This window comes from Capsicum annuum, chromosome 5 (genome assembly GCF_002878395.1).
Source record: "Capsicum annuum cultivar UCD-10X-F1 chromosome 5, UCD10Xv1.1, whole genome shotgun sequence".
NCBI lineage: Eukaryota > Viridiplantae > Streptophyta > Magnoliopsida > Solanales > Solanaceae > Capsicum > Capsicum annuum.
The window spans coordinates 185,972,299-185,995,317 of record NC_061115.1 but is presented as its reverse complement, the minus strand read 5'-3'; the positions used below and the strand labels follow the sequence as shown (position 1 = coordinate 185,995,317).

Here is a 23,019-nt window from a genome sequence, read left to right as displayed (position 1 = left end):
TTCCTTACCTCCTGGAAAATGTTAAAAGTTATACTAGCTCACATAGTTATGCTGAATCAAATGTGATCATAACCGAGGATCATTTGGTTGAGCTTTTTGATGCGGTCCTCATGTATCTCCAATATCTACCCAACTATTGCTCTGAGTTGCTTATCCCATCAATGACAATATGAGCTTCTTCAGAATGTATTTGGCAATTTAAGAGATTGCCATGAGTTGAAAGTAAATGGTTGCATTAAGTATGAGACAATTGAATGCCTTACCTCAGCTTCAACTTATGTCTTCTAGAGTAGTAAACTTTTGTTTTACTCTTTTGGATAATCAACTTGATGAATCAGATGTCTCTCAAGTTAATTCCAAGCTAGCTAATCTGCTTGTGGCTGTTATTCCTATTAAACTGGAGATTATGCACATATGTTCTACAAATTTGAAAGCTTCAAAGTCGGCAAAAGTGGGACGCTTCATTAAGAAGCTCTTAGAAGCCTCTCCAGACATTCTTAGAGAATCTCTGATTCATCTACAATAGCATATGGTTAATGCTGTTACTCGTAGTACTTCAACATGCAACATTCATGTCATGATAGAGTTTTCATTGATTATTCTTACTGATGTGCCCAAGGACGTTATTCGCCATGACAAATTGTTTGATCTCATGGCACGTGTTGAAGCACTTACCAAGGAGGTATTCGTTCTTTTTTGCAATTTAGAAGAGAGCACAAGGAATCAAGAGAATATGAATGAAACAAGCAGTGCAAGTCTAAACTTGCTGGAAAATATTGAAATCCTGAAGAAAGATCTCAGGAATGTTTTCTTGAAAGGCTTTGCAGATTCATCTCAGTTATGCTTCCCCACGAGTATGGACCACTACTATTCATGAAATTTCTACTCAAAAACTTAACAGACTTGCTCAATTCCAATTCCTCTTCAGTTGCTTTGATAAAATAAAAAATTGGGTGGGTGAAAGAAGACCTAGAACTCGTACGATCATTCTTTGGGAAAGTTGAGTAAGAATTGAATAGAGATCTTTGGGCTTGTGTTCTAGATATGGCATATGCAGCGGAACATGCCATTAACTCTATTATTGTCAGAGATAATGGTTTCTTGCAGCTAATCTTCGTACTTCCTGATACCATAGAAAAGATCAAACTTGTCAAAAAAGAGGTACAACAGAAGATCTCAAAGAACACGAATATCATTTTTGCAAACTCTCCTAACAAACCAGTTAAAAGCAAGCCATCAAGAACTGGTAAAATAATTGTAGGTTTTGAGGAGGAGAAGGAGTTGATAGTCAGAGGCGGAGCCAGCCCTCTTTAGGGGGTTCATCTAAACCCCTTTGATGGAAAAATATACTATTTATAAATTATTAAAATTATTTTTTATGTGGTTATAGTAGGTGTTGAAACCCCTTCAACTTAGTTTTCTTTCAATATTGAACCCCCTTACTTGAAATACTGGCTCCGCCTCTGTTGATAGTTATGAAGCTCACCAGCGGATCAGCTGAGGTAGATATAATTTCCATAGTTGGTATACCAGGGATTCAAAAATCTACTTTAGCTTACATAGTATATAATGATAAGTCTATAGTTGGTCATTTCTACGTTTGTGCTTGGTGCACAGTTGACCAGGAACGTAATGAGAAAAAGTTGGAGAAAATTTTCAATCAAGTTATTGGTTCGAAATAAAAATTCAGTGAGGATGGCATAGACGACAACATTGCTGATAATATATGGAAACAACTTTTTGGAAAGAGGTACCTGATTATATTGGATGACTTGTGGGATGCTGCAACATGGGATGAGCTAACAAGGCCTTTTCCATCTGAATTTCAGAAAGGAAGCAGAGTTCTTTTAACAAGTCAAAAAAGGAAGTGGCTAAGCATGCAAAATGCCACAGTGATCCTCTTGATCTTCGATTGCTAAGACCAGAATAAAGTTGGGAGTTATTAGAGAAAAAGGTATCCGGAGAAGAACATTGCCCTGATAAACTATTGGATGTTGGAGAAAAAATAGCCCAAAAGTGTGATGGGCTTCCTTTGGTGCTTGATCTGATCGGCGGAGTCATTTCAAGGATGGAAAAGAAAGAGGCATTATGGCTTGAAGTTCTCAATAATTTGAGTTCTTTTATTTTTAAGGATGAAGAGGAGGTGATAAAGATTATACAATTAAGTTATGACCATTTATCCGATCACCTTAAGCTGTGCCTGATTTACCTTGCAAGCTATCCAAAGGACAAATACATTGCAATATCTGATTTGGAATATTTGTGGAGTGCCGAAGCACCGATGGAACAGTCTGAGGTGAAGGTTTATGTGGATGAGTTAATTAGCAGTAGTTTGATAGTAGTTTCCAATGAGAGAGATGCATACCCGTGTTGCCAAATTCATGATCTTGTGCAGGATTTTTGTTTGAGAAAAGCCAGAAAGGAAAAGCTGTTTGACTTGATAAGTCCAAGTGGTCTGTCATCATCTCCTTCAGATCTGATGCCACGTGGAATGACTGCTCATTATGATCAGCATTTCCCTCATTTAGATGTAAACTTTTTCTTGCTTAATGCAAAAAGGGATAATCCTTATGTCAAACGCCTCCTGTCTTTGACGGTATACATAGACGATCATGATGGACTTTATCTTTCCTACAAGTGTAACCTAAGACACTTGAGGCTTCTTAAAAGGTTAGAGCTGCCGGATATAACTTTGCCAGATTCTTTGCTGAATAAAATAGGCATGCTTGTTCATTTGAAGTGCTTAAACATTCTGACAGAGGCAAAAGATCTCCCTCCATCACTTTCAAACCTCTGGAATCTAGAAACTCTAGTGTTGGATAGCCTGGAGAGATCATGCATGGTACTGTCACCTGTTATTTGGACTCTTTCTAAGCTACAAAATGTGCGCATAAATTGTTGTTCTCTTTTTGATCACTACATTAACAAACCAACAATGTTAGATGAGGACTAAAAGCTACAGAACTTGAAAATATTTTATCATCTCCACCTTCGCGGTTTAAAAGACGTAAAGGATATTTTCAACAGGTTTCCTAATCTTCAAATCCTTAAATTTAGGATCAAACATCTATCAGATTGTTCAGCAGAGAAGATTTGTTTTCCAAGATTATATGTCCTTAATAAACTCAAAGAACTTCGTCTACATGTTTCTTGGGATTCATTTAGTGAATATACACATGGTTTCCCTTTGATCTTGAAGAAAATGGAGCTGAGAGGGCTCACTACCTGTCAGCTCTACCTGTTGAGGCTTCAGAATGTTGGATCTATCGTCACACGTGTACCTTCTTCAAGCTGTTTCAGTTCATTTCCCTTGTGATTAAACACTGTTTATCCTATCTGATCTTCCGTTTAAGCAGATTTTTTTTATTAAATAGAAATTGATGCATGATCGAATTGGAATGCTGATCATTGATGGATTGTTTTTTGTGCTTTGGTTTTCACTTTATTTGATGGATTGTTTTTTGTTCTTTGATTATCACTTTATTTTGCTGCTGTTATAGTTCTATTTTTCTGATAACTTTGTAATGTACCCTCTAGTATTTGTTGTCTTCCTTTCTTATGTATATTTGTTGATATGTGTTACCTGAGTCAGGGGTGTTTCAGAAACAGTTTATACCTCCATGAGGTATGTGCTCCTTTTGCCTCACATACATTGCAATTGACATGGGATATAACAATTTTAGTCTCAACAAGACTAGACTATTTTTGAATTTTTTACACTGTCGATGCACAAAACATCAATTCTTTTGAATATCCACTAAATGCAACATATCTTTGTTTTTTTATGTCAGAACCCATGAAAGGGATCAAGATTCAAATATGGTCGTTGAATGATTCCTATTACTCCCTCCGTTTTGAATTAGTCGGCCCCTATGGGCTTGCACACCCATTAAGAAAAATATTAATTAAGTGTTTATTTTACCAAATTAGCCTTATTAATTATGCCTTGAAAATATAAATTTGAATAAATATACTTTGTTTAGTCATTTAATGTCAAGGATAGTATTCGAAGAACATGATAAAATCATCTTGATTTCATCAAAGGGGCAACTAAATTGAAACAAATATTTTTAAAAAGAGGATTAACTAAAATGAAACGGAGAGAGTATTACAGTAAAGTCACAAGACTATTGATTGCCACATTAAAGTAACTGAACTTTACCCACTATAACGGTGAAGTCTCTAGACTTTACCCGCTATAGGCGTATAATTATTATACACACATCTTAGATATAGATGTTATGCAAACTGACTTGAATTTGTGCACACAACATTTGACTGGTTTGGTAATATTTTCTTGATAATGTTTATTGATAATTTCAAAAAGAAATAAGAAAAGTTGAGTCAAGCTTGGCAGGTTGAGCTACAACCCATTATTTAGCTCATCTTGACTCAATTCACTTTAGTCCAAACAAACTTTAGACAAGATTGGGCAAGGACTTTTGTTGATTAAGTCCATTTTGATCTGTCCAAATCAATCAATTGTCACACCTAGACATGACTGATGATGTTTTTCAAAGAAATCAAAGTTTCAGATATTGTAACAGAAGAAACAAAAACTAAAGTCACCCCAATAAACACAACTTCCAGATATGAGGACTTCTTGACAATCTTGAGGTAGCAGAGGCATGGTAACAATATAGACACAGTGACACCCAAAAGTGTGTCTTTAAATGTCATGACATATCAAAAAAATGGAACGACTAACGCCATGATGACGATACTAATGACCAAAAATGCTCTGATGAAATAGCTCACAATAAATTTACTCTGTCATAAAGGTAATTTATCTTCAATGGTTGTTGCAATAGGAGAGACGGCAAGAGCGTACTTTGTTATTGGACTGATGATTATAGTTTATGTCGCGATTTTCAAACTAATTTTTCCGGTAGGGAGATTTAATGTTATTTGTGACATCAAATTTTGTCCATACATTAAGTACCCCATAGTTTCCATTGATCCATAAGTCATGGTGCTAAGTATAAAGCATACAAATAAAACCTGTTTGACAAAGGAAAAAAAGGATCTAAGTCATATACGATGACAATGTAGAATTTAGTAAAATTATTATTAGTGTAATATTGTATGTTATTGTGAGGTATATATTATAAGTTGTCAATGGAAAGATATTAAAGGGCAACCCGATGCACTAAAGTTCTTGTTACGTGCGGGATTCGGGAAGAGCCGGATCGGACCATAAAGGTCTATTACGCAACCTCATCTTACATTTCTACAAGAGGCTATTTCCATGGCTTGAAACAGTTACCTCCTGATCACATGATAACAACTTTATCAGTTACTCCAAGGATCCCCTTTGTCAATAAAGGATATTAAATATAGTTTTACCAATTCTTGATTTCTTTCTTTTAAGTGAGTTGATCTAATAAATATTTCTTAGGGTCACTGCTAAAAAAATAAAAATTAGCGCTGAACAAACTTTGTAGTGTTAGAGTGCGTACCCTATTGATTTTACTGTTTTACTTTATTTAATGCCTATCAGTGGAACAAGTAAGCTAACGTGGTTTACTTATGTAGAGTAAATAAGAAGACAGTATTTTTACGTGGAAAACACCCGACTCAAGAAAGGTGTAAGAAATCACAACCTGTACCTCTACAGGATTTAAACTCAACGTCACTAAAAATCTTGAGCCTCAACAATCAACAAATTACAAGACTATTGTAAACTAGAAATTAAACTCTAACTCCTATTTCTACAATAACACAAATCTTCCCAAGATAAGTGTTCCCAAGTCTTCGAGCTCCCTAACTTGAAGACAAAACTCCTAACTCAGTTTATATTCTATTGAGACTAGAATTAAAGCTTATTACAACTCAAAGAACTAACCTATTATACAAAGTCTACGACTCTCTAAGTAAAGGAACGGGTTTTTCTTCAAGCTAGTGATCGAATTTGTTGATTGATGCTTTTCTTATTAGTGCTTGAGTGAAACTCTTTGAGATAGTTTTTTCTATTTAAGCTAACGCTGATGAAGTCCTAAAGATGATTTAATCTACTTTCTTCAATAGGACTCTATCAGGTAGTTACACTCCGTGTTGCATTGTGTCTCCTACTCTGGATAGGATTCTTTTATTTACTCAATCTTTAAGTGTTGTGTTTATCTTCCTCTCGACCTCTTTTCTGCACATTATACATGTTGAAAACATATCTGAATTTATTTGCTTATCCATTCCTGACTTCATGAATTATTTTATCATCAACCTTGTAACCACTTCTTTGTTCTTCACATGTAAGGAATAGTATGAATAACATGTTTCATTCACATACGTCAATCATCAAAACTTCATATCTCTAACAAATTCCCCATTTATGTTGATGAAAAACCAATTACATGTTTCATAACATCACAACGAGACAACATTCTCCTTAAACTCCTGACATACTCAATAAAGGATTTAAAAGCAAGGATACTAGAATGAAACTGGTTAGCCATATAAGTTATAAATATTGCATAATCTATTCTTCCCCCTTTTGACATCATCGAAAAGCAAGGACTAAAGTCATAAATATACTGTTTAATCATCCATGGCCATTGGGGCTATCACTAAGACAATCAAAATTTAGAGAAAAATACCATCATGCATTAAGTAGAACAGGAGAAAAACACAAGAAACAATTAAATCTATTTCATTCAGAAGCAAGATATAATTAAGAGTACCAAAAACTAATAAAGAAGAAAAAGGCAAAAACAAGGGCAATCCTAGGTACTAAGAAGGAAACTAAGGAGAGGAAACAGAGGAAATTAGGGTAGTTAATATTTGTACGATTTCAGCATTGGTAGATCTTTCACTCTCAATAGTAGCTTGAAGAAAGGTAATCTGAGCTTGAAGTGCTAGTTTTTAAGCATTATGTGTTGCTTGAGCAGCCTCCAGTTCAGCTTGAGAAGCCTTCAGTTCTTCTTGAGCAGCCTCCAACTCAGCAATTTTAGCAGCAAGAACATTTCTCAAACACTGCATAGGATTATCAGTACCCCTCATTAAAATAGGTAGTTCCATATAGTTCATAGTCCTTTTAACATCTTTGGTGGTCTGCAAAGACTACACTTGGACAGGTAGCCTAAACTCTTCAAATATAGGAGTGAGCCAAGATTCATATGGGAGAGCATGACCACTCACATCTTTGAGAAGAACCCTTGCATGTGCTATAGAATAATCCTAGGCACATCAATTTGCACCATAGTATCAAATAACTCCATGAGAGTAAGATCAAGAAAATTTACCACAGTCCTTCTTTCCTTTCTAGGATTGATCATCTTATGAATAACATCAAAGCAGAGGTGATAAAGAGGAGACATCTCTGTCTTGAGAATCCTACAATTATTGACTAGTTAAGGATTTCTAGAAAGCTTTCGAGAAATATCAAGGGCAGATGCCATATTGTCAAGTGGAGGCCAAGTGAACTTGACATAGTGACCCCAATCACCCAAAGGAATGTTTAGAATTCTAGAAATGTTAACAGCATAAAGATTTATAGTGACCCCTCTGACAGTGGTAGAAAATATCTCTCCAATAGCAACCCCATTTATATAGAACTCATATACCTCAGACTTTGCAAACTTTATTTATAAGTCACCTTGAAGAAACAAGTGTGACCACCCCTAGGCCTCTAATTTGTTAACAACACATCCATTTCAGTACCCCAAACCCACTAACAACAAGTTCTCTAGTCAATTTCTACTTTTAAAAGTGTATAAAATGATCTACAGGAGAGTCAAGATTGGCATATTACTCATAAAGCTCAAAGTCTGGATCTAACTCAGCAGGAGTATCAGGAAGTGAGTCAGACTCAAAAGAATCAGAGGAAATAGGTACATTAACTTGTTTCTTTTAACGCGTGGAGGATTTTTGTGGAGTAGGTTTAGAAGATGATGAATACTTTGAAGTAATAGTGAACTTTTGCTTAGTTGAAGGTATATGAAAGGAAGAGGGTTTTGGAATAGTGCATTTCATAGTCTTGCCATTAAGTACAGAGTAAAGCGATATATCTAAAGAGCAGGAAAAAGGGATGCCTCTTCCTGTTATTTTTCCAATGAGTATGAGAGTTCTAGGAGTAGGAACAACAGGACAGAGTTCAACAAAATCTTGGTCTTCAACAACAATAGTGGAAGAAGAATGTTTTTTTTATTAAGATCTTGACTTTCTGGGAATCAAGTTGGCAATGGGAATATCATTAGGGTCAATAATTTAGAGAGGAACAGGAATTGGTGGAGTGGGAGTGTGAGAGAATTGAGGATTGGAAAAAAAAAATAAGCAAAAGGGTTTTTGATATTTTTTCAAGCAGTGAAATTGGATAACTTGATAGAAATGGTAGGTGGGATGAGAGGTATTGTGTTGGAAGTAGGATAAGGAATGATAACGGTAGAAAGAGAGGTAGAGGAGTCAGAAGATGGGGCTGAAGACAAGGATGGCATGGTGAGAAAGAAACACTAAGTTGTTCTTGCTTGTTAGATGGTAAATGAATAAGGTAAGAGGGAGAGAGAAACAGATAAAAGAAGAGGAAAAGAAGTTGAAACGTAAAGGAGAGGGATTTGATTGGTAGTAGGATAATGATGAAGAGTTACAGTGGTAATGGGATTGTTGTGGAAAATTTTTGAAAATGTTGGAATCTTGGGATTTGGCGGTTATAAAGGACCAAAAGGGAAAACCTGTTTCTCCTTAGTCAATTTAAGATAAGCTGATAGTCATACCTGAGCTCTTGAACATTTTGAACAAAATTGCTTTAAGTGTTCCAACATCACTGTAAACATTAAATACATGAAGGTTAGGCCACTCAAAATTTTGGAATTAGGACACAACTAAATTTACAAGACTGGATTAATCAACAAAAACTCAAAAGCACATCAACTTTTCTAGTCAATCATTGTGGGAGATTTATTCAATCTTAATCATCCCCAAGGCTAAACTATTATTTTCAAAGTGTTCCTTGCTTAATGACTTAGTGAATATATCAGCAATTTATTCTTCACTAGAACAGAACATGATTGATATAAGACCCTTTTCAACATTATCTCTAAGAAAGTGATGTCTAATATCAGTATATTTAGTTCTTTTATGTTGGACAGGGTTCTTTGCAATATTAATGGTACTTATATTGTCACCAAAAATAGGAACACATCTAATATCCACACCAAAATCCATGAGTTGTTTTTAATCCATAACAACTGAGTACAACAAGATCCAGCAGCAACATACTCAGCCTCAGCAATAGATAGAGCTACTGCGTTTTGTTTCTTAATGGACTAGGTAATTAGACATGATCCAAGGAAGTGTGCCATACCTGTGGTGCTCTTCCTGTCCACCAAATAACCTAAATAGTCAGCATCAGAATAACCCACCAAGTTAAAATTACTACCTTTAGGATACCATAGGCCAAGATCATCCCGCTATATAGTTTTTGCTCTACATCAGAACCTGTTCCATCCATATCCAGTCTTCTGGTAGTGGTTATTGGAGTACTAGTCTATTTTGCTTCTTCTATGGAAAATCTTTTAAGAAGTTCCTTGACATACTTTTGTTGATGGATCATGGTTCCAGAGGTTGTTTGATTGATTTGTTGTCCTAAGAAATAGTTTAGCTCCCCCATCATACTCATCTCAAATTCACAAATCATGAGTTTTGCAAAGTAATGAGCCATGTTAATGTTTGTGGAGCCAAAGATAATATCATCAACATACACCTGCATAACCAACAGATCTTTTTCATTAGTTTTCAAGAAAAGAGTATTGTCAATTTTACCTCTAGTATGACCATGGTCCAAGAGGAATTTTGACAATCTTTCATACCAAGCTCTTGGAGCTTGTTTTTGTAACTACCCGAGACTACCCCTTAGTGGTTACATGGTGCTTACAATCCCGAGGGACCATAAGCTAACCCCTGAGCTAGTACCTGATGTGAACACTGAATAATATAATCATGAATACGGAAGAATAACTGAAATATCATAAGGTTATAATAATGAAATAACTACTGAATTGTGAATCTGATAAAATTACTAAAATCTGAAGAGTTTGAATAGGTAATTGTAGTGTCTAAAAATCGTCTAAACTGGATACTATGAGTTGATGGGACAGACCCCAACTAACTCTACTAACTACTTAGATAAATACATGAATTAATATAATCTATCCTCGAATGATGAGGAATCACTACTGCTACTGTACTGCTGATGATCTGAGGGATTAAGTGCGATTCGGGAACTAAGCATCAGCACCTATGATATGATACATCATAGCGCAAAATAAAAGGTCTGTGATCAGTACTTTGAATGTACTAGTATGCTAAATGAAGTAGGATGAAATACATGATTTCATGAATAGAACTAATAATTAACTGGATATGCATGTAAAACATGGAGTACTAAGTAGAGAGCATGAAATCTGTAAATACTGAAAAAATGCATGGAAATCTATAAATACTAAGGATGCATAACCAAACATATAACATAACTAAGTAAAATCTGTAAACTAAAATATTGAAATAACTAAAATCTGTATGCTTTGGTCAAACAACACTAAGACTAATAACTAAGTTGGGACTGTGACTGAGACTATATCTGAGACTGTGGGGGGTATCATCTAACCAACATTCCCCGATTTGAGCTAATTGGGGTCTAACCTGTAACCCAGTTGGAAGGGTGTTAATACCGTGCCATGGGTACTAATAATGGCTATGTGGATCCACTAAACTGATATAATATCCAAAGAACTAAGGGTGTCAAGCCCAAACTGATGGGTGGCCCCTGCGAGGTAGTCAAGCCTAATCTGATGGGTGACTACTTATATCCTACATTGGCTACGTAGTTCTGGAGTATAGGGACTGCTACTAACGAAACTGCCTAGCTGAGTTGAATTACTGATAGCAGACTGATCTGACAATGCTCATAATATAATCTAAAGACTATTCTGTAATATAATGATGCTAGACTAAATAAGAAGCTATGGTTTTTAGTTATTTAATACCCCCAAGACTCAAAATAACAATACTGAAAAGACACTAAAGCTTGAAGACAAAACGTGAAAGCTCTTGTTAAATAAATCACTCTTGTAGGCATTTTATCAAACACTTGTACTTCATAGTTTAGTCAATTCATGAGAATAGTATAAAACTTGAAATAATAGCATGACTTGAACATTTATAACACTAAATCATGATCTAATTCGAAGAATAAAAATACTAAAACATGGGGGATTTTATAACAACGATAATTCCATTAAAGTATGGTATAAAATCAATATTCATGCAAGTTCATGGAGATTCATAGTTTTAAATCACAATTTAATATCATAAATCTTGAAAAAATGATAGATTTGTAATTAAAATGGATACTTGAACTCCATGGATGAAAGGAATCCATGGATGAACATCTAACATACCTAGGATGATGTATTGTAAAGGATTGATGGAGAGTTCTTGAGATTTGACCTTGATTCTTGAGAGCTAGGGTTTCTTGTTCTTGAAAGAGGGGATTTTTAATTTAAGAGAAAGTTAATAATAATAAGCATTTAGGTCAACTAGGGGTTAAATTTCGTGTTTGGGATGAGTTTAGGGCTTAGAAAAAAGACCCAAATACCTATAAATGAATTTAAAAACACAAGATGGAACTGAAATCCCGATTTTTGACTTTGGCGCGATGCACCACTATCGCGCCAAGCCATTGGAAAAGGGATAACTGGGACCTGGACAAATATCGTGATGCGCCACCAGTGCGGTAAGCCTGTGGATGCCTATTTGGCCCTCTCCGCGATACACCATGATCACGGAGAACCACTGGAAATTGACAAACGAGAAATTGGCCTGCTTAGCGAAGCGCCATGATTGCGGAGTCATACTGGAAATCAACAATTTTCATTTGGGCTGCCTACGCGATGCACTAAGGGTTAAAATAATGTTGTTTTCCGACTGAAACTTAAAATCGCCATAACTTCTTACCCGGTTATCGAATTTGGGCTAATTTTATATCGTTGGAAAGTTAATTGAATTTTCTACACAATGATAGGATTTAAACTGAAAAATAATGAGTGTTTCAAAAATTTATATACGAATACTCATGTATTGATACTTAGATTATGCTAGGGAAATACAGATTGTTACAATATCTCGCTCTTGGGATCATTCATCCCCAAATGAAATTGGTTAAGCTGAGGGAACGGATGGACTGAGCTTACACACTGAATATACATATCTGATGAATGGAATGCATGACTGAACCAATTCATGAATGCACGACTGGCATGAACATGATGTGTGGCTGAAACTGAGTATGACAGAGAAAAGAAATTCTTAAGAAAATTGGTACCTTAAATAGAATCTAGATTTGTGGAGAAAAGATAGGAGTACTTGGTCCGTATATCTGCTTCTGCTTCCCAAGTGGCTTCCTCAACGGACTGATTCCAACAAAGAACTTTGACTAGTGGAACTTCTTTCTTCCTTAGTGTACGAACTTGATGATCAAGAATTTTGACTGAAACTTTCTCAAAGGAAAGACTGTTCTGAATATTTATACTTTCTAAGGGAACAACTACAGCTGGATCACCAATACACTTTTTCAACAATGATACATGGAACACTGGGTGTACTGAGGCTAAATATGAAGGCAACACAAGCTTGTAAGCTACCTTTTTTAAACGACTGAGAATTCTAAAGGGACCGACATATTGGGGACTGAGTTTCCCTTTCTTGCCGAATCTCTTATTTCCCTTCATGGGAGATATTTTCAAGTACATGAGTCACCTACCTCAAACTCAAGATCTTTTCTCCTCACATATGCATATGATTTTCTCGGCCCTGGGCAGCCCTAAGCCTTTCTCTGATCAACAGAACCTTTTCTAACGCATCAAACACCAAGTTAGGACCTACTATTGCAACCTTACCTACTTCAAATCAACCAATTGGAGATCTACATCTCCTACCATAAAGATCCTCAAATAGAGCCATACGGCTACTGGAATGATAGTTCTTATTATATGCGAACTCAATCAAAGGCAAATGGTCATCCCAACTACTTTTAAAATCAACAATGCATGCACTCAACATATCTTTTAGAGTCTAAATGGTCCTTTCTACTTGATCGTCTGTCTGAGCGTGGAAGGTGGCACTGAGATGAACTTGGGTACCAAAACCATTTTGGAATGCTTTTTAGAAGTGAGAGGTAAACTATCTCTATTGGAGATCTTTGAGATAGAGATTGGCATAGTCCTTAGCTGAATAAGAGGTATGGACTAGCAAGAATCGAGCTGATTTGGTTATCTTTTCTATGATAACCCAAATAGAGTCATGCTGATGACGGGTACGAGGCAAACCTATCACAAAATCCATGTTCACTTTCTTCCATTTCCACATAGTAATACTGAACTTCTGTATGGACCCACTAGGCTTCTAGTGCTCAACCTTGACTTGTTGATATGTAGATCACTTAAATACAAACTCTGCAATATCTCTCTTTATCCCACTCCACCAATAGATCTCCCATAAATTATAGTACATCTTAGTAGCCCATGGATGAATAGAGTAACTCTCATCATGTGTTTCTGCAAGAATTTGTTGCCTTAAATCATCTACACCAGGCACACATAATCTACCCTGACAACGTAAAACACCATCTCCCCCTTGAGAGAAAACCTTCACTTTTTAATATCTGACTGATTCTTTCAACTTAACTAGATTGGGATCTCTATCCGTTTTTTGTTTCACCTCATAAACTAGAGATGACTCTAAGCTACTCTACACCCATACACTACCTTCTACTGAATCGAGTAAATAGATACCTAGTCGGGCAAACTGATGGACTTCCTGAGTTAACTTCTTCTTACCATCCTTAACATGAGCTACACTACCCATAGACATTCTACTGAGAGCATCAGCAATTACATTGGCCTTGCCCGGATAATACAGAGCACTCATGTCATAATCTTTCAATAACTCTAACTATCTTCTCCCAGGCAAATTCAAATCTTTCTAAGAGAACATATAATGAATGCTTTTGTGATCTATGAACACATCTACATACACCCCATAAAAGTAATGCCTCTTAATCGTTAAGGTGAATACTACTGCTGCTAGCTTAAGATCATGAGTTGAATAATTCTTCTCATGAGTCTTAAGTTGTCTGGAGGCATAGTCTATGACCTTACCTCTCTGCATGAGGACACAACCCAAACCTATTATGGATGCATCATAGTACATGACAAAACTATCTGAATTATTTGGTAGAGTCAATACTGGGGCTGAGGTGAGTCGAGTCTTCAACTCTTGGACATAAGGGATGTAAAAGATGAAAACCATTTAACAAACTGATGGTAATAGCTAGCTAAACCTAAGAAACTCCTGATATCTGGTAGAGAGATGGGTCTAGGCCAGTTTCTCACTGCTTTGGTCATTTAAGGATCAACTCTAATACCATTACCAGAAATAATATGACCAAGGAATGGTACTGATCTTAGCAAGAATTCACACTTACTGAATTTAGCAAAAAATTGGTGAGCTCTAAGAGTCTGAAGCACTATGCTGAGATGGTCTGCATGATCATTTTCGCTACGCGAATAGACAAGCATGTCATTAATGAAGACTATGACGAACATGTCCAAGTACTGATTGAACACTCGATTCATCAAGTCCATGAAGGCTACTGGGGCATTCGTAAGACCAAAATACATGAGTAGAAATTTGAAGTGACCATACCAAGTTCGGAAAGCTATTTTTAGAATATCACGTTCTCTGACTCTAAGCTGATGATATCTTGATCTGAGGTCTATCTTGAAAAAGTAACTGACACCCTAAAGTTGGTCGAACAAGTCATCAATTCTAGGAAATGGGTATTTATTCTTGACTGTAACCTTGTTCAACTGACGGTAGTCAATACATATTCTGAGAGAACTGTCTTTCATACATACGAATAGAACAGGTGCGCCCCACGAGGAGATACTGGGCCTGATGAATCCCTTATCTAGGAGATCCTTTAACTGTTCTTTCAACTCTTTGAGTTCGGCTAGAGCCATTCTATATGGTGAAATAGATATAGGATAAGTATCTAGGAGAAGGTCTATTTCAAAGTCGATTTCCCTTTCAGGAGGAACTCCGAGAAGATCTTCAGGAAATACATTTGAGAATTCATTTACTACTGGGACTGACTCAAGAGTAGGAGTTTCTGAGCTAGAGTCTTTAACTTACATAAGATGATAGACACATCCCTTGGATATCTTCTTTTTCACTCTAAGGTACGAAATCAAATGACCCTTCAGAGTTGTAGTATTACCCCCTCCATTCAAGGACTGGTTCATTTGGGAACTGAAAATGAACTATTCTATTTATACAATCAACTGAGGCATAGCATGAGTGGAGCCAATCCATGCTGAGAATGACGTCAAAATCCATTATCTCTAACTCTACGAGATCAATTGAGGTAACTTTTTGAGATATTGTGATCGGACAGTTCCTGTATACCTGTATGGCTACAATGAAAATGCCCACTGACACTGAAAAGGGCTCTACTAAAGTTTCAGCACTGACTCCAAAATTAACAGTTATATATGGGGTTACAAAAGAAAGAGAAGCTCTAGGGTCTAGTAAAGTATAAATATGTAAGTGAAAGACCTGCAACTTACCAGTAACTACGTCAGAAGAATTTTACTAATCTTGGTGGTACTGAAGAGTATATAATCTGTTCGAACGCTGACCACTAGTAGCACTAAAAATGGCACCCTACTGAGTTAGGTGTACGGATGGAACTGATGACTGATGGGATTGGCCCTGTTGACGCATATCCCTACCTTTCTGAGCATCTACCCGACATTCCCAAATCTTATGGCTTATCTTGCCACACTCGAAGCATATATCACTACCTGATCTACACTCACCCTGATGGTGTCTTCCATATTTCTTACATAAAGGATTGGTATGAGCACTGCTAGCACTGACTTGGGACATAGAGCCTGGTATCTTATCCCTATTGTCATTTTAGAATTTGGGTACTAGAGCACTGACCAAAGAAGGTACTGGGGCTAAAGACCTTTGATGAAACTGAGGATAGTTACCACCTTCTGACTTTGGCTGATTAAAATTAAAACTACCCATCCTAGCTCTCTTATTTTCTCTCTCCCTTTTCATAACTTTCTGCTCCTCTATTTGTTGAGCATGGACCATCAACCTAGACAAGTTTATCTCACTAATCAGCTCCTACACTTCTTGACCACATTATTAGACATGCCAGACACAAACTTACTTATCTTGGACCTACTGTCAACTACAACATAAGGAGCATATCTAGATAACTGAATGAACTTAATAGAATACTCGCTCACACTGAAGCTACCTTGCCTTAAATCAATAAATTCTAACACATTGACCTCTCTCAACTCTAATGGAAAAAAATCTATCCAAGAAAGTCATGGAAAACTCTTCCCATTCTATAGGCCCTGTATCAACACCACTATCAATTTTTCACTACTTAAACCAAGTATGGGCTACATCCTGTAATTGATAGACAGCCAACTCAGCACTCTAACTAGACTTTACCCCATATCATTCGTGACCTTCTGAAGAATATCTAAGAATTCTTGTAGATCTTCTTAAGACTTGGATTCTTTGAAACAAGGAGGATTCATCCGGGTGAAATCTTAAATTCTGGTTGTAGTAGTATTGGCCACCGGGTTGGCTGAAAAATCATCTTGCCATTCATTCTGTGCTGCTACGAAGTTTGCTAGAGTAGTGAATGCAACCCTAAATTCTATGTGAGAGATATGCTCGTCCAGAGGATCTGCCTGGACAGGATGAAGGGCTGGCTGAGTTCATGTTCTCCTTCCATTCTTCTAGGGAGGCATGTTCTATAAACAGAAGGAGGAAGCGGATTAGACAGAGAGTTTAACTTAAGCTCATGCTCAATAATACTAAATGAATACTGAAAGAAGGAAAAATTTTCCTAAATGCCTTGTAGCCTCTCTTCCATAAGTGTGGCGTGATACATATCCGTGCACAAAACTCTACTCAACACGACTTTTAAACTACCTCCTAGTCATTACACGGTTCTTACGGTCCTGAGGGACCATAAGCTAACCCATGAGCTGGTACTTGCTGTGAGCACTGAATAATATAATCATGAATGTGAAAGAATAACTAAAATTCCATAAGGTTTTAATAATGAAATAACTACTAAATTATGAATCTGATAAAAATACTAAAATCTAAATAGTCTGAATAGCTAATTATAATGTCTAAAAAGCCTCTGAACTGGATACTGTGAGTTGATGGGATAGGCTCTAACTAACTTTACTAACTACTAAGATAAATACATGAATTAATATAATCTGTCCTCCCATGATGAAGACTCACCACTGCTACTATAGTGTTGATGATCTGAGAGACTAAGTGCAATTCGGAAACTGAGCATCAGCACCAATGATATGATACATCATACCATAAAAGAAAAGGTATATGATTAGTACTTTGAATGTACTGGTACGCTAAATAAGGTAGGTCGATATGCATGGTTTCATGAATAGAACTAATAATTAACTGGATATGCATGTAAAGCATGGAGTACTAAGTAGAGAGCATGGAATCTGTAGATACTAAAAATGTATGGAAATCTGTAAGTACTAAGGATGCATAACCAAGCATATAACATACTGAGTAAAATCTATAAACTAAAATAACTAAAATCTATATGCTTTAGTCAAACAACACTAAGACTGAATAACTTAGCTGGGAATGTAACTAAGACTATATCTGAAATTGTGGGAGGTATCATATAACTAACATTCCCTAATTTAAGCTAATTGGGGTCCAACCTGTAACCCCAGTTGAAAGGGAGTTAACACCGTGCCACAGTTACTAACTATAACACCCTGTATTTCCCTAGCATAATCTAAGTCCCAGTGCATGAGTATTTATCTATGAAATTTTTGAAACACTTATAATTTTTTAGTTTAGAGAGTACCATTGCATAGGAAATTTAATTATCTTTCCAACAATATAAAATTCACCCAAATTCGATAATCGGGTAAGAAGTTATGGCAATTTTAAGTTTCAGATGCGAAACCCCATTATTTTAACCTTTAGCATGTCGCAGAGCAGGCCAATCTCCCATTTGGAAAATTTCGTGATCCTGGCGTGTCGCGTCGTAGATCAATTTTACATTTGTTAATTTACAGTGGGCCTCCACGATCCTGGCGCATTGCAGAGATGGCTAAAATGGCATCTACAGGCTTACCACGATGGTGGCGCATTGTGGCATTTGTCCAGATCCCATTTGTCCCTTTTCCAGTGGTTTAGTGCTATAGTGGTACATCGCCCCAAGGCCAAAAATCAGGATTTCAATTTCCAGCTTGTGATTTTAAATTCGTTTAACGGCATTTGGGTTTTTTTCCTAAGTCCTAAACTCGCCCTAAACACGAAATTTAACCCTTAATTGACCTAAATACTCATCATTATTCACTTTCTCTCAAATTAAAAATTCCTTCTTTCAAGAATAAGAAACCCTAGCTCTCAAGAATCAAGGTCAAATCTCAAGAACTCTCCATCAATCCTTCCAAATTCATCATCCCAGGTATGTTAGATGTTCATCCATGGAGTCCAAGTATCCATTTTATTTACCAATGTATCATCTTTTCAAGATTTATGATATTAAATTATGATTCAAACCTATGAATCTCCATGAACTTTTATGAATATTGATTTTATACCATACTTTCCTGGAATTATCGTTGTTATCAAATCCCCCATGTTTTAATATTGTCATTCTTCGAATTAGATCATGATTCAGTGTTATAAATGTTGAAATCATGTTATTATTTCAAGTTTTATACTATTCCCATAAATTGACTAAACTATGAAGTACAAGTGTTTGATAAAATGCCTACAAGAGTGATTTATTTATTATGAGCCTTTATGTTTTGGCCTTCAAGCTTTAGTGTCTTTCCAGTATTGTTGTTTTGAGTCCTAGGGGTATTGAATACCCCAAAACCATACCTATTTATTTAGTCTAGTCTAGCACATTACAAATTAGTCTTCAGATTATATTATGAGCATTATCAGAATAGTCAGATATCAGTTATTCAACTCAGAATAGTCTAGTATCTCAGTGTCTTTTAGTTAGGAGTACAATTTAGCACTAAGAGAGTGTAGGGATGGAGGCTTCTCCATTAGTTAGACAGAGTCATTAGTAGCAATCCCTATACTCTATAACTACGTAGCCAGCGTAGGATATGAGTAGTCACTCGTTAGATTAGGCTTGACTATCTTGCAGGGGTCACCCGTTAGTTCAAAATTAACAACTTTAGTCCTTTTGACATTATATCAGTTAGTGGATTCACACAGCGATTGTTAGTACCCATGGCATGTAATTAACACCCTTCCAACTGGGGTTACAGGTTGGATACTGATTAGTTTAAATTGGGGAATGTCAATTAGTTTATACCTCCCACAGTCTTAGATATAGTCCCAGTTACAGTCCCAGATCAGTTATTCAGTCTTAGTGTTGTTTAACCAAAGCATACAGATTTTAGTTATCTCAGTATATCAGTTTATAAATTTTTTGAAGTTCATGTTATATATTTGGTTATGCATCCACAGTATTTACAGATTTTTCTGCATTTTTAGTATCTACAGATTCCATGATCTTTATTCAGTACTTCATGCTTTACATGTATGTCCAGTTAATTATTATCATTCCTATTCATGAGACCATGCATATCTGCCTACCTCATTTAGCATACCATTATATTCAAAGTACTGATCACATACCTTTTGTTTTGCGGTATGATGTCTTATATCATAGGTGTTGACGCTCAATTTTTGAATCACACCTAGATTCTCAGATTCATCAGTAGTACAGTAGCAGTGGTGAGTCCTTATCATCTGAGGATAGATTACATTACTTCATGTCTTTATCTTAGTAGTTAGTAGAGACAGTTAGGGCCTGTCCCATCAGCTCACAGTATCCAGTTTAGAGTCTTTTCAGACACTATAGTTAGCTATTCATATTATTCAGATTTCAGTATTTTTATCAGATTCATAACTTAATAGTTATTTCATTATTAAAACCTTATGCAATTCAGTTATTCTTCCTCATTCATGATTATATTATACAGTGCTCACAGCAAGTACCAGCTTATGGGTTAGCTTGTGGTCCCCCGACATCGTAAGCACTATGTAATGAGTAAGGGCTAGTCTCAGGTTATTACAAACTTGGTATCAGAGCCTAAGGTTTTAAAGTATCCTAGGAAATCTGAAATTCGCATCGAGTAGAGTTTTATGCGTAGGTGTTTAGCGCGCCACACTTATGGGTGAGAAGCTACAAGGCGTTTAGGAAAAAGTTTCCCTTCTTTCAAGTATTCATGTCGTGCAATTGAGCATGATCTCAAGTTAAACTCTCAGTCTAATCCATTTTCTCCTTCCACTTATAGAACATGCCTCCCAAGAAGAATGGAAGAAGAACACGAACTCAGCCAGCCCCTCAGCCCATCTAGGCAAATTCTCTGGATGAGCATATCTCTCACGCAGAATTTAAGGCTACTTTCACTACTCTAACAAACTTCGTAGCAGCTCAGAATAAATAGACAACCATTGTTTCAGCCAACCCAGTGGCTAATACTGTTGCAAATAGAATTTAGGATTTTACCCGAATGAATCCTCTTTTTTTTCACGGGTTCCAAGTCTGAAGAGGATCCACAGGAATTCTTAGATATGGTTCAGAAGGTCACAGATGTTATGGGGGTGATGTCTAGTCAGAGTATCGAGTTGGTTGTATATCAATTGCAGGATGTAGCCCATACTTAGTTTAAGCATTGGAAAGTTGATAGAGGTATTGATGTAGGATCTATAGAATAGGAAGAGTTTGCAACAACTTTCTTGGATAGATTCTTTCCATTAGAGTTGAGAGAGGCCAAAGTGTTAGAATTTATTAATTTGAGGCAAGGCAGCATGAGTGTGAGGGAGTATTCTCTAAAGTTCACTCAGTTAGCTATATATTCTCCTCATGTGGTGGTTGACATTAGGTCTAAGATGAGTAAGTTTATGTCTGGCATGTCTAATAGTATGGTTAAAGAGTGTAGGACCGTAATGGTGATTAGTGAGATAGATTTGTCTAGGCTGATAGTCCATGCTCAATAGATAGAGAAGCAAAAGATTAAGGAGAGGGAGAGAGGAAATAAGAGAGCTAGAATGGGTAGTTTTAATTTTAATCAACCAAAGTTAGAAGGTGTTAACCATCCTCAGTTTCATCAGAGGTCTTCATCCCCAGTATCTTCTATAGATAGTGCCCTAGTAGCCAAATACAGAAATGATAATAGGGATAGGGCACCTAGATCTAAGTCCCAGGTTAGTGTTAGCAGTGCTCATACCAATTCTTTATGTCAGAAGTGTGGCTGACAGCATCAGGGTGAGTGTAGAGTAGGTAGTGATGTGTGCTTTGGGTGTAGCAAGACAGGCCATCAGATTCGGGAGTCTCGGGCAGTTGCTCAAAAAGGTAGAGATGCAGTCCAACAGGGCTAGTCTCATTAGTCGTCAGTTCCATCCGACCCCCCAACTCAGCAGGGTGCTGCTACCAGTGGTCAGTATTCGAATAGATTATATGCTCTTTAGTCCCGCTAAGATCAAGAAAATTCCCCTGATGTAGTTACTGCTACGTTGCATGTCTTTCACTTACATGTTTATGCTTTACTATACCCTAGAGCTTCTCTTTCTTTTGTAACTTCATATATAGCTATCAATTTTGGAGTCAGTCCCAAAACTCTAGCAGAGCCCTTTTCAGTGTCTACCCTAGTAGCTATTTCCATTGTAGCCAGACAGGTATACAGGAACTTTTTGGTCATAATATCTCATAAATTTACCTCAGTTGATCTCGTAGAGTTAGAGATGACGGATTTTGATGTCATTCTCAGTATGGATTGGCTCCACTCATGCTATACCTCAGTTGATTGTAGAAATAGAATAGTTCATTTTTAGTTCCCAATTGAACCAGTCCTTGAATGGAAGGGTAGTCCTATAGCTCTTAGGGGTTAGTTAATCTCGTACCTTATTGCCAGAAAAATGATATCCATGGGGTGTGTCTACTATCTTATACAAGTCAAAGACTCTAACTCAGAAACTCTAACTCTTGAGTCAGTTCCAGTAATAAATGTATTCTCAGATATTTTTCCTGAAGATCTTCTTGGAGTTCCTCCCAAAAGGGAAATCAACTTCGAAATAGACCTTCTCCCAGATACTCAGCCTATATCTATTCTGACATACAGAGAAGCTCCAGCTGAACTCAAAGAACTGAAAGAACAATTAAAGGATCTCCTAGAGAAGGAATTCATCAGACCCAACATCTCCCCGTGGAATGCACCTGTCCTATTCGCATATAAGAAAGATGGTTCTCTCAGAATTTGTATTGACTGTCGTTAGTTGAACAAGGTCACAATTAAGAATAAATATCTACTTTCTAGAATCGATGATTTGTTTGACCAACTTCAGGGTGCCAATTACTTTTCCATGATAGACCTCAGATTAGGCTATCATTAGCTTAGGGTCAGGGAATGTGAAATTCCAAAAATAGCTATCCGAACTCAGTATGGTTACTCTGAATTTCTAGTCATGTCCTTTGGTCTTATGAATACCCCAGCAGCCTTCATGGACTTGATCAACCAAGTATTCAAGCAGTACTTGGATATATTCGTCATAGTATTCATTGATGACATTCTTGTCTATTCTGGTAGTGAAAGCAATTATGCAGACCATCATAGAATAGTGTTACAAACTCTTAGAGCCCATTAGTTGTTCGCTAAATTCTGTAAGTGTGAATTTTAGCGAAGATCAGTAGCTTTTCTTAGCCATATAACTTCCAGTGATGGCATTAGAGTTGATCCTCAAAATACCGAAGTAGTGAGAAACTAGGCTAGACCCATCTCTCCATCAGATATCAAGAGTTTCTTGGGTTTAGCTAGCTATTACAATTGGTTTGTTAAAGGGTTTTCTTCTATTAGATTCCCCATGTCCAAATTGACTCAGAAGAAAGTTAAGTTTCAATGG

The 23,019-nt window shown here is 36.6% G+C and overlaps 2 pseudogenes; one reads left to right on the top strand and one right to left on the bottom strand.

The window, feature by feature from the left end:
- The first annotated feature begins 406 nt into the window (after nucleotides 1-406).
- On the top strand, nucleotides 407-3,316 carry LOC107871979 (annotated as a pseudogene).
- Nucleotides 3,317-4,491: 1,175 nt separating this feature from the next.
- LOC124898578 overlaps nucleotides 4,492-23,019 on the bottom strand; it is a 42,506-nt pseudogene continuing 23,978 nt past the window's right edge.